This window comes from Prionailurus bengalensis, chromosome B3, assembly GCF_016509475.1.
Source record: "Prionailurus bengalensis isolate Pbe53 chromosome B3, Fcat_Pben_1.1_paternal_pri, whole genome shotgun sequence".
Taxonomy (NCBI): Eukaryota; Metazoa; Chordata; class Mammalia; order Carnivora; family Felidae; genus Prionailurus; species Prionailurus bengalensis.
Window position 1 is genome coordinate 134,415,376 of NC_057355.1, and position 12,173 is coordinate 134,427,548.

A 12,173-nucleotide genomic window follows, 5' to 3' on the forward strand; every position below is an offset into this window, starting at 1 on the left:
ATCAAGGGGCGCCTGGCTTTGCAGTTTGACCCCCCAGTGTAGAGATTACTAAAAGCAATTAATTAACAAAAACAAAGTGTATAATTGAGTAACTGATACAAACTCCTGATTTTAAGTTGAAACTTTATGAAGTTTAGGCAGAGTTTCAGAACATCAAAGAATATAAAGTTTACTATATGTGTAAGTGTAATTGCTTAGCTTTATAAAAATTAATGCCTGGCAGGTAATTGAAGTACCTGAAAAGGAAATGAAATATATTAAATTTATAAATTTATATGAAATATATAAATACAAAGCAAAGGTCAGCAAGCTTTTTCCTAAAGGGCGAGAAAGTAAATATTTTGGGCTTTGTGAGCCAGAGGGTCTCTGTCACAATTACTCAGTTCTGCCGTTGTATCGGGAAAGCAGCCATAGGTAATAAACACATAAACAAATGGGAGCGGCTGTGTTCTAACAAAACTGTGGTTACAAAAACAGTGAGCCACAGTGGACTTGGAAAGTGTTCTGTATTACATTGGGCAGTGTTTGATTAACTGTCTTTATAAATTGAAACAAACATTATTCAAGACCCCTTCAAGGTATTGCTAAAATTTACTAGGCTTATAAATCAAATAAAATTTGTAAGCTGAACTTGAACATTTAAGAACATTGTTCTTCAATTAAAACATTTATTCCTGGGCACCTGGGTGGCTCAGTTGGTTAAGTGACAGACTTCAGCTCAGGTCATGATCTCGTGGTTCATCAGCTTGAGCCCCATATTGGGCTCTGTGCTGACGACTCAAAGCCTAGAGCCTGCTTCACATTCTGTCTCAGTCTCTCTCTGCCCCTCTCCCATTCAAGTTCTCTCTCTCTCTCTCTCTCTCTCTCTCTTAAAAAACATTTATTCCTTTATAGTCAATAGCCAGTTTTCAGGAAATGAAAAAGCGGAAAATGTTAAAACACCAGGGGACACAATCAGCAAAACCCTGAAACTGTATAAAACAAACCATCTGGTTCTTAGAACAAATAAAATACAAGGGAAAAAATCAAGTCAAAAAGAGACATACAGGGGCACCTAGCTAACTTAGTTGGAAGAGGCTGTGACTCTTGATCTCAGGGTCATAAGTTTGAGTCCCATGTTGGGTGTAATTACTTAAATAAACAAATATTTAAAAAAAAAAAAAAGAGGGGCTGGGGCACCTGGGTGACTCGGTTGGTTAAGCATCCAACTCTTGATTTCGGCTCAGCTCATGATCTCAGTTTTGGGAGACTGAGTCCCACATCAGGCTCTGTGCTGACAGAGTGCAGAGCCTGCTTCAGATTCTCCCTCTCTCTGCCCCTCCCCACCCACCTGTTTTCTCTCTCTCTCTCAAAATAAATAAATAAACTTAAAAAAAAAGAGGGGTGCCTCACTGGCTCAGTTGGTGGAACGTGTAACTGAATCTCAGAGTTGTGGGTTTGGGCCCCAGGTTGGGTGTGGAGGTTACTTAAAATCTTTAAAATAAAAAAATAGAGCGACATACATTAAAAGAGACTTGAGAGGCATATTGACCAACAGTAATGCACATATCCTATTTGGATTCAGATTCATACAAACTGTGTAAATCAAAATCATGACACTTATGAAACCATTGGTTGGAAATTTGAACACTGGCTGGGTAATTCATAAAATTAAGGAATTATTGTTAAAATTGTATAGGCATGATAAAGGTGCTGTGATTACAGATTTTTAAGAGTCTGTGTCTTTTAGATATACATACCAAAAGGTGAAATGGTACATTGCCAAAAATTGGCTTCCAATATGGGAGGAAGTCAAGGGGCGGGGTATGGTTGAAGCAAGATTAGCCCTGAGTTGATAACTGTTGTAGTAACGTATACATGTACTATTATTTTGGCCTTTTTTCTGGTAAAATGTTGAAATGTTCTATAATACAAAAGTTTTAAACTAAACATCAAAAAGTTTACTTTTTTAGGGGCGCCTGGGTGGCGCAGTCAGTTAAGCGTCCGACTTCAGCCAGGTCACGATCTCGCGGTCCGGGAGTTCGAGCCCCACGTCGGGCTCTGGGCTGATGGCTCAGAGCCTGGAGCCTGTTTCCAATTCTGTGTCTCCCTCTCTCTCTGCCCCTCCCCCGTTCATGCTCTGTCTCTCTCTGTCCCAAAAATAAATAAACGTTGAAAAAAAAAAGTTTACTTTTTTAAAAAGCGTAACAATAAAAGGGAACAAATTACTGATAGGCACAACAACATGAATGAATCTCAAAATCTGTATGCTGTGCAAAAACAGGCAGACACAGGAGTACTTACCATATGGTTCTATTTATACAAAATTCTAGGAAATGCAAATTAATATATAGTAACAGAATATATAGTAGCAGATCAGTGGTTGCATAGGGCTATGGGAGCACACGGAGGGATATTCTATGGGAGGCACGCAGAATCTCTTGGGGGTGATGGAAATGTTCTGTATCTCGATCATGGTGGTGGTGGTTTCATGGAAGTGTAACCACCACCTGGCTTTTTAAAAGTTTAAGACCACACTAAGGTTTGGAATGTATTGTTTCAATAAATTAAACACCTTTTTTTTTTTAATTTTTTTTTTAATGTTTATTTATTTTTGAGACAGGGAGAGACAGAGCATGAACGGGGGAGGGTCACAGAGAGAGGGAGACACAGAATCTGAAACAGGCTCCAGGCTCTGAGCTGTCAGCACAGAGCCTGACGCGGGGCTCGAACTCACGGACCGTGAGATTACGACCTGAGCCGAAATCGGACGCTTAACTGACTGAGCCACCCAGGCGCCCCTTAAACACCTTTTAAACCAGGGGTCACCAAACTTTTTCTGAAAAAAGTTGCACAGTAAATATATTAGACTTAGCAGGACATAGGGTCTCTGTGTCAACTACATTGAAATTTGAATTTCATATAGTTTTCACAGGTCACAAAATATTCTTCTCTTTTTTGCAACACTTATAAATGTAAAAAGTATTCCTAACCCATGGACCATAAAAATCAGCAGTGGGTCAATTTGACCCATGGCCACAGTTTGCTGGATGGTTGCAAACTCTATATCATTAAACAAAACTAATTTTTTAAAAGTTTACTTTACTTATTTTGAGAAAGAGAGAGTTTATGAGCAGGGGAGGGGCAGAGAGAGAGAGAATCCCAAGCAGGCTGCACGCTGTCAGCACAGAGTCCAATGTGGGGCTTGATCCCACGAACCTGGGATCTTAACCTGAGCTGAGATCAAGAGTCAGATGCCCAACTCACTGAGCCACCCAAGTGCCCGTAAAAGTAAATTTTTGAAAGGTCTTTTCTACATGGGAAATTCCACCCCAGGGTACGTGGAAACAGCTCACTTTAACTGTTGTTGTTGTTGTTGTTATTATTATTATAGTTATTATTACTATTATTATTTATTTTGCCCTACAGACTTTGGGTATTTCCAGTGCCTATAGAAAGGATTTCTTAGAATAAGCCAAAAATGGGTTCAAATTCTGATTTGGCTTCATATGTAGTTTGACTAAACGGTGAGAGTGCACCGCTCGACCCCTTGTACTTCTATTCTTTGTGGCAGGGATGGCTCCCTCTAGCTGGGCACGTTGCTGTTCTAGATCTATCTTACGTTCCAGTGTGTTCTCGTTTAGCCTGCGTTGCCTCATGGATTTTGATCACCTCCAGACACTGACAAGAACAAATCTTTTCTCTGAGGCTGGCGGGAGGAGAAGATACGTGAAGGAGGAGCGGTGGGAATTGTGCAGGAGAGATCTGCAGAAAGGGGCTCTGTTTTAGTTGCAGGAATTGGAAGAGAGATGCTGTTCCTTTGGATCCCAGTGGAGCAGGCAGCCAGTCTGGCCACAGAGAATGAAAAATGAGTAGAGGCTATAGAAAGCTATAGAAAACAGTCTTTAAACAATGTCATAGGAGACACAATATGAAGAAATAGACTGCCAGGAGGCACTTGGACACAAAGTAGGTAGGTGCCTAGTCCTTGTTTGTTGGTGAAATAATGCCGATGTAATTTCCATCTACTTTTGGAGAAAAACATTATAGGAAAAAGAATAGGTAGTAGACTCCTATTGTTTTGCCTAATTCACAGCCCTTTTCCTGAATCCGGGAAGTGGTCATGTGTGTACAATAAGGCCGGGTGTCTTGGCCCCACCTGAGTTTTCCCGGTAGGTATGTGACCCAACTCAGTCAAGGCTTCGGTTGGTAAGGGCTCAACCCAGATCTGACCCAAGCCAGGCCCAGCAAAGTTCTTTTCCAGGGATTTGGGAACTAGAGCTGAGCAAAGAAACTGGCCTCTGTGTGTCTAGACCGCATGATGTAGTAGCCCAGGAGCTGGCGGAGGGGCAGAGGATACCTGCCTGTTAGTAGAGAAAGATGAAAACAGATTGAGTTGGAGAACAGAGTCCCAGAGATTTGGGGAAGCTCATTCCAGTTGCCCCTGGAGCCTCATTCCTATGCTTGGATTCTGGGAAACAACCTAATATCCTTATAATACCTTCTCCATTTCAGTTAAGTGGATTCAAGTTGACTGGCTTTCACAACCACGGGCCCTAAGCAATACAGAATGAATGAGTGCATGACATCATTTCCACACTCAAGGTCATAACCTCACAGTCTGGAGGTGTTCCGATTCGTTGGAGTGATGAATGAGACTTTTAAACTGGTCTACCTAGAACCTGTAAGAGCAAACTCCTTTCATCTTCTTCTTAATGTTTATTTATTTTTGAGAGGGTGAGAGACAGAGAGTGAATGGGGGGGGGGGGCAGAGAGAGAGAGGAAAACACAGAATCCGAAGCAGGCTCCAGGCTCTGAACTGTCAGCACAGAGCCCGACGCGGGGCTTGAACCCACAGACCATGAGATCCTGACCTGAGCTGAAATCGGACACTTAACTGACTGAGCCACCCAGGCGCCTCAGGGTTTTGAGAGGTTTTGCAGAAATTAGAGAAGGATGTCAGCAACAGGTGCTAATGATGCTACCATTTAGAACACCCTTTAGAAGGAAGCTCAGTTGGATTTATTCTCCTATAAGGAGGGTTGCGTGGTCAGGCTGAGGGCATTTCCTAAGAGCCTTGGGGAAAAGGTGATTTTGTTCTTTTTAGTGTGAGCTCTACTCCCAATGTGGGGCTTGAACTCACAACCCAAGATCAAGAGTCATATGCTCTACTGACTGAGCCAGTCAGGCCCCCTCAGGGGGGAAAAGGTGATTTTAACCAGAGTTTCAAAAGGTTAAATGCATTTCCTTGGGTAGCTTACTCTAAACTAGCACCTCTTCCCAATATGCCCTGAAAGAATTTTCTACTTTTGTTGTCATGCAAGCTCTTCCAGGAAGTGGAATGTGGTTGTTTTGTTTTGTTTTGTTTTGTTTTATCTTGAGAGAGACAGAGACAGCAAGGGAGCAAGGGAGGGGCAGAGAGAGAGGAAGAGAGAGGATCCCAAACAGGTTCCCCACTGTCAGCGCAGAGCCCAACGCAGGTCTCAAACCCACGAAACTGTGAGATCGTGACCTGAGCCCACACCGAGAGTCGGACGCTTAACCGACTGAAGCCACCCAGGCCCCCCAAAAGTGGTATATATGTTTTATAGCTATATTGATAATGAAAGAAATCAACGATAAACCTTCTGTTTTTCAATAATTTTTACATAAGCAAATGGCTAAATCCCCCCTGGTCAGGCTGCCTTTCTTGGTCTAGAAAAGTGGCATTTTAAGAACTGGTTTGTCTCCATTTAACAACTTCTTTACCTTGATGATTTGTCTCTCTGGCTTGTGGTCCCATATCTTTTAAGTGCGAGGCAGGAGTGGGGTGTTTATGCCTCTCCACTTTGTTCCCATCTACACCTCTCTTTTCACTGCCTCCTGTCACTGCCCAAGGAGCAAAAGTGTGGATTTTTTTCCCCTGTAAATTTCTAGTTGCAAGTGAAAGTGTCTAAATTAAATCGGTTTCACCTTTTGCCCATCTATTTAGGAGTCCAGAAAGGAACTATCCTGTCCATTTTAAGCATGCAATACACGCCTGATACAGGAAAAGTTTTAAACACAGGGAAGTATGAAGCAAACACAGAATAATCACCCATATTCCATTGCCTGAAGACAAATACTATTTCAGAGTATTTCTACACAGGGCTTTTCTTTCTTCCTTTTCTGCTTTTCTGATGTCTTAGGTTATGAGCATATGTTTTCATCACAGTTATGATTATTTTTCCTCCTAATATTCTATGCAAGCATCTCTCTGCTTTATTACAAATGTCATAAACATGTATTAGATGTATAATATTTCATCCAATGGATGGGATCACAATATACTTAACCATTCCCATTTCTAGATATTTAGCAAATCTCGCTTCTGTCATCTCGTTGATTTTATCTGTGAGATCTCCAAAACATGAATGGCCAGACGGGACTGTGAGTCACAAGATCGTAAATGGTAGACCCACCAGTGGCCAAGAGGGGTGTTTGTAATGATGAACTGCCTTGTGCTGGAGCATGAGGAGTGAGGTGGCAAAATGGCAGTGATGGACGGCAAGAGGACACTTTCTAAAAAGACAAATATAGGAGTGCCTTGGTGGCTCAGTTGGTTGAGGCTCCGACTTTGGCCCAGGTCATGATCTCGCAGTTCACGAGCCCAAGCCCCATGTCAGGCTCTGTGCTGACAGCTCAGAGCCTGAAGCCTGCTTCAGATTCTGTGTCTCCCTCTCTCTCTGCCCCTCTCCTGTTCATGCGCTCTCTCTCTCCCTCTCAAAAATAAATAAACATTAAAAAAATAAAACAAATAAAAATAAAAAGACAGATATCAGAGTGCCTGGGTGGCTCAGTCGTTTAAGCGTCTGACTCTTGATTTCAGCTCAGGTCATGATCTCCCAGTGTGAGTTTGAGCCCCATGTAGGGCTCTGCACTGACAGCTCAGAGCCTGCTTGGGATTCTCTTTCTCTGTTTCTCTGCCCCTCCCCTGCTTGCATGCTCTCTCTATCAAAATAAATTTAAAAACCTAGAAAAATTTTATAAATAAAAAGACAAATATAATTTCAAATAATAAAGACAAAGCTCCACAAAACATTTATTGAGCAAAGTCACTATACTAAGTGCCAACACTACATCTCAACAAATAATTCTGGCCTGTAGAAGTAAGTGCAAAGATAATCCATGAATGAACAAGGGGCACTAACAATACTGGGGAGGTGAGGGTTAACTCTGCCTGGCTCCACAGAGGTAAAGCTGCTTACCCGAGTCTTGAAAAATGATGAAGGAGGAGTTCCCTGGATAGACCAAGGAGAAAACAAATGTAGGCAGAGGAGATAACAAGTGCAGAAGTCTAAATTATGAAACAGCAAGGTGTGTTCAAGGACCCTCAACCAGGGCTATGTGGCTGCCGTGAAGTGAGAGAGGCTTTGGGCAGGTCCTTATGGACCCTGATGCCTTGTGGTGTACAATAAAACATTTGGTCCTTGTCCCTGGTTCTTCCTCAGAGGCTAATACTAAATCCTTGGAATTTTCCAAGATTCTTTGTTATTCACAGGCAGGAGGGGGACAGGCTGGAAAGACTAACTACATGATTAGAGGGCTGGGCTTTGAACCAGCTGACCTCTAGGGAATGGAGTGGGGCGGGAAGTTGAGTTCAATCACATAGCCAATAATGCAATCAATCATGGCTATGTAATGAAACCCAGTAAAACTTGAGATACCAATTCTCCAAAGAACATCCTGGTTGATGAATACATCCGTGTGCTGGGAGGGTGGTGCATCCTGGTACCATGAAGAAAGTGCACAGAAGCTCTACATCCAGGATGCTCCCAGACCTCATCTATGTGTGATTCATTTGGCTGGTCCTGATTTATATCTTTTATAATAAAATTATAATCATAGCTATAGCACTTTTCTGAGAGTTCTTTGTTGTAGCAAATTATCATACCTTAGGTGGTTGAGGGATCCCCTGAACTTGTACTCAGTTGGTCAGGAGTGCTGATAGCCTGGGCACCCCCGAACTTGTGGCTGGCATCTAAAGTGAGAGCAGTCTTTAATTAGGGACAGAGCCCTTACCCTGTAAGTCTGCACTCACTGCAGGTGATTTGCATAGGACTCACATGGCAGGATTGCACCGTGCTCAGGGATTTTAACCTTATTTTGATGATTTTTTTTTCCTTAGAGGGAGAGAGGGAGCGTGAGCAGAGGAGAGGAACAGAGGAGAGAAAGAGAGAATCTTTAGCAGGCTCCATACTCAGCTCGGAACCTGACACAGGGCTCAATCCCATGACCTTGGGATCATGACCTAAGCCAAAATCAAGAGTCAGATTCAGATGATCAACCGATTGAGCCATCGAGGCGCCCCTGAACCTTACTTGGAAAGATTTTAAGCAAGGGAATGTCAAATATTTGTGTCTTAGAAAAACCACTGTGTGGCAGTGTGAAGAATGGATTAGATGGGGGAGAATATGAAATTAGGGTGTTACGGATTGTTGGAACTCAGAAAGGAGCAATAAACGAGGCCAACACATAGCAAGCAAGAATGGGGATGAATTATAAAAGATCTCTGTAAAATAGAGTGTGCAGCATCCCGGGGGTTGGTTCCGCAAGGGTGTGCCCAGACTGTAGTGGGATAGAGACAACGGTTTATTGGAAACATCACTTTCAATGAGCAGCAAGCTAAATGATTTGGATCTTTTAAACAAAATAATAAAAAGATATATATTTCCTTTTGAGTCCGCTAGAAGAGTTTAAAGATACCAAATAATACAACAAATTATCATGTGCTAACCCCCACCTGCAATTTAGCACACGGTAACATCTTCTTCCTTTCTCTTAAGTTGTTCTATTTGTGCCTAATTTTTAAGATTATTATATAAGTCAATGGCTCTCAAGGTGGGGAGGAGGGGCAGCTCTTCTCCACAGAGAACATCTGGCACTGTCTGGAGATATTTTGGATTGTCATGACTGGGGAGTTGCTACTGGCAATCTAGTGGATAAAAGCCAATGGTACTGTTAAACATCCTACAATGCACAGGGACAGCCCCCACAACAAAGAATTATCTGGCCCCAAATGTCAATAATGCTGAGGCTAAAAAACCCTTATTCACGGAAAAGAAAGAAAACAGTGCAGATAAAAGTGAGATCCTCATGTATCTCTCCCCAAATCCAAACCCACTTCCCAACCACCCTCTCCCCAAAGATAACCACTCTCATGAATTAGGTAGGACAGAGGTTTGTTGGTTTGGTTTTTGGTGGTATTTATTTTTCCAATTTCTTTTTTTGCTCAATTCTTAGGGTTCGAGTTTTTGAAATTTTTAGCTAATTCTCAGTGTCTCATACAGGAGTAAAAGTACCCCAAATAGACACCACTGTTGCCGTAAAAAAAGTATAATGGTGGAGCCTGGCTGGCTCAGTCAGTGGAGAATGTGACTATTGATCTCAGGGTTGTGAGTTCAAGCCCCACGTTGGGTGTAGAGACTACGTAAAAATAAAATCTTGAAAAAAAAAGTACAACCGTATACATTCTGCCTTTTAAAGCCTTGACACATGCTACATGTGCCCAGATCCATCCCCTTGCCACCTTAGTCTGCCCTGCCCTCTTTCTCAAGGTAAGCTAGGTTGTCCACCTAGGAACTTGAAAGGAGACTGTGTTTTCCTTTATTTATTAACCTTTATTTACTGTGGTAGAAGACCATGAAAAGTTATTGACAGAAACAAGATAAGACACAGGGCTAGCCATGTTCCAGCCCTGACCAAAATGTAATACAATAAACATTCCCAGGGTACCCAAGTGGCTCATTCTGTTAAGCATCTCACTTCGGCTCAGGTCATGGTCTTAAGGGTTCGTGAGCTCAAGCCCTGCTTCAGGATTCTCTCTCTCTCTCCATCTCTCTCTCCCTTTCTCTCTGCCCCTTGTGGGATTCTCTCTTTCTGTCCCTCCCTCTCTCTCTCTGCCCCTTGCTCACTCGCGCGCGCTCTCTCTCAAAAAGTAAAAATAATAAATAAAAACAAACATTCTCTAATTCATTCGGTGTCCTTGGACACTGCCAGTAGGAGCCCATCCTACAAGATCATGTGATTGATTCTTATACAGAATATAGTATGAGTTTAATAACATCTATTGGAATGGAATCACCAAAGATAGGCTTATGAAGCAAAGATGACGTAATTTGTTCTTTTCTTAATTCTTTAGAGAGGGAGGGGGAGTGGCAGAGGGAAAGAATCTTAAGCAGGTTCCGTGCTCAGCATGGAGCCCAATCCCACAACCCCCAGGATCATGACCTGAGCTGAAATCAAGAGTTAGATGCTCAACCACTCAACCGACTGAGCCACCCAGGACCCCCAAAGATGATCTAATTTAAATCAGAGTTTTACAAACTACTTACAAACAGCTGTTTGTGTTACAAACAACTTATAAGAATTTTGGATTAATTAATCCAAGAAATTAGGGTTAATACTGAAATGATGTGTCAATGCCAAAAAAAAATTTAATCAACTGAAATAAATGAAAAAGTAACCAATAAGATGGAAAACAGGGGCACTTGGGTGGCTCAGTCGGTTAAGCATCTGACTTCGGTTCAGGTCATGATCTAATGATTTGTGGGTTCGAGCCCTGCAACGGGCTCTGTGCTGACAGCTCAGAGCCTGCAGCTTGTTTTGGATTCTGTATCTCCCTCTCTCTCTGCCCCTCCACTGCCCATGCTCTGTCATTTAAAAATAAATAAGTGTTGGGGCGCCTGGGTGGCGCAGTCGGTTAAGCGTCCGACTTCAGCCAGGTCACGATCTCGCGGTCCATGAGTTCGAGCCCCGCGTCGGGCTCTGGGCTGATGGCTCAGAGCCTGGAGCCTGTTTCCGATTCTGTGTCTCCCTCTCTCTCTGCCCCTCCCCTGTTCATGCTCTGTCTCTCTCTGTCCCAAAAATAAATAAACGTTGAAAAAAAAATTTTTTTTTAAAATAATAATAAAAATAAAAATAAATAAGTGTTAAAAAAATTTTTTTAAAAGATGGAGAACAAAAAATTGCTCCTTACTTTTTATTAAAAAAATTAAAATTCCTGAATACCTTTCAAATGCATGCTAAGTGCTGTGCTCTACACTGTGATAAAAATATCTTCTCCAAGTGACATAAATCTCACCTAAGATGCCTGTAAGGATCTCATGATCCAGAAGGGGAAACACACACATCAGCAGATAATGTTCATAATATGATGTGATGGGACAACGAAAGAGATATTTTTTCAGTATAGGTGCAGCAGAGATTAAATTAAAGACTCAGTTGGTAATAGCGACACCCTTCTTCATCACCATCAAACTCTGGTTCATAACCTTGTGATAAGAGCTGAGAACACCATTTAAATTAAAATAGTCAAGTAAGTGTGCCTACCCAACTTGAAACACATTGCTATAATAATCTATAATAATTGGAATGATATGGCACTGGTTTAGAACTCAGTGGACATAATAAAACACAATAGAGATTATAGAAAGAGAATCTGTCCTCCCATAAGCATGGTATTTCAAACCAATGATTGGAATGTGGATTATTCAATAAATGATCTTGAAATACATTTAATTTGGAAAAAAAATTATATCCCTACTTCTCCTTAATATCAAATAAATTCTAGTTGGATCAAAGATGAAATATTTTAAAAACATGCAAAATTGAGAAGAAAATATAAGTATTTTTAAAATCTTTGGAGGATGGGCACCTGGGTGGTTCAGCCAGTTAAGCGTCTGACTCGGGCTTAGTTCATGATCTCACAGTTCATGGTTTCAAGCCCTGCATCGGGTTCTGTGCTGACAGCCTGGAGCTTGCTTGGGATTCTCTCTCTCTCTGTCTCTGTCTCTCCTTCTCTCTCTCTCTCTCTCTCTCTGCCCCTCACCTGCACATGCACACACACACACACACACACACTCTCTCTCTCTCTCTCTCTCTCTCTCCCCCAAAATAAATAAAATAAACTTTAAAAAAAATCTTTGGGCAAATAAGATCTTTCTAAACAGAACATCAAAGCTAGAATTCTAAAAAAAAAAGTTGATAGATTTTATTAGACTAAAATTTAAAACTTCTGAACTATAGACAACTCCTGAAAACAAATATAAAACATGAAGCAACAAATTAAAAGAAAAAAAAAACTAGATCATAGATCATCCAGGGGAGCCTAGTGGATTCAGTTAGTAGAGCATACAATTCTTGATCTTGGAGTTGTAAGCTTGAGCCCCATGTTG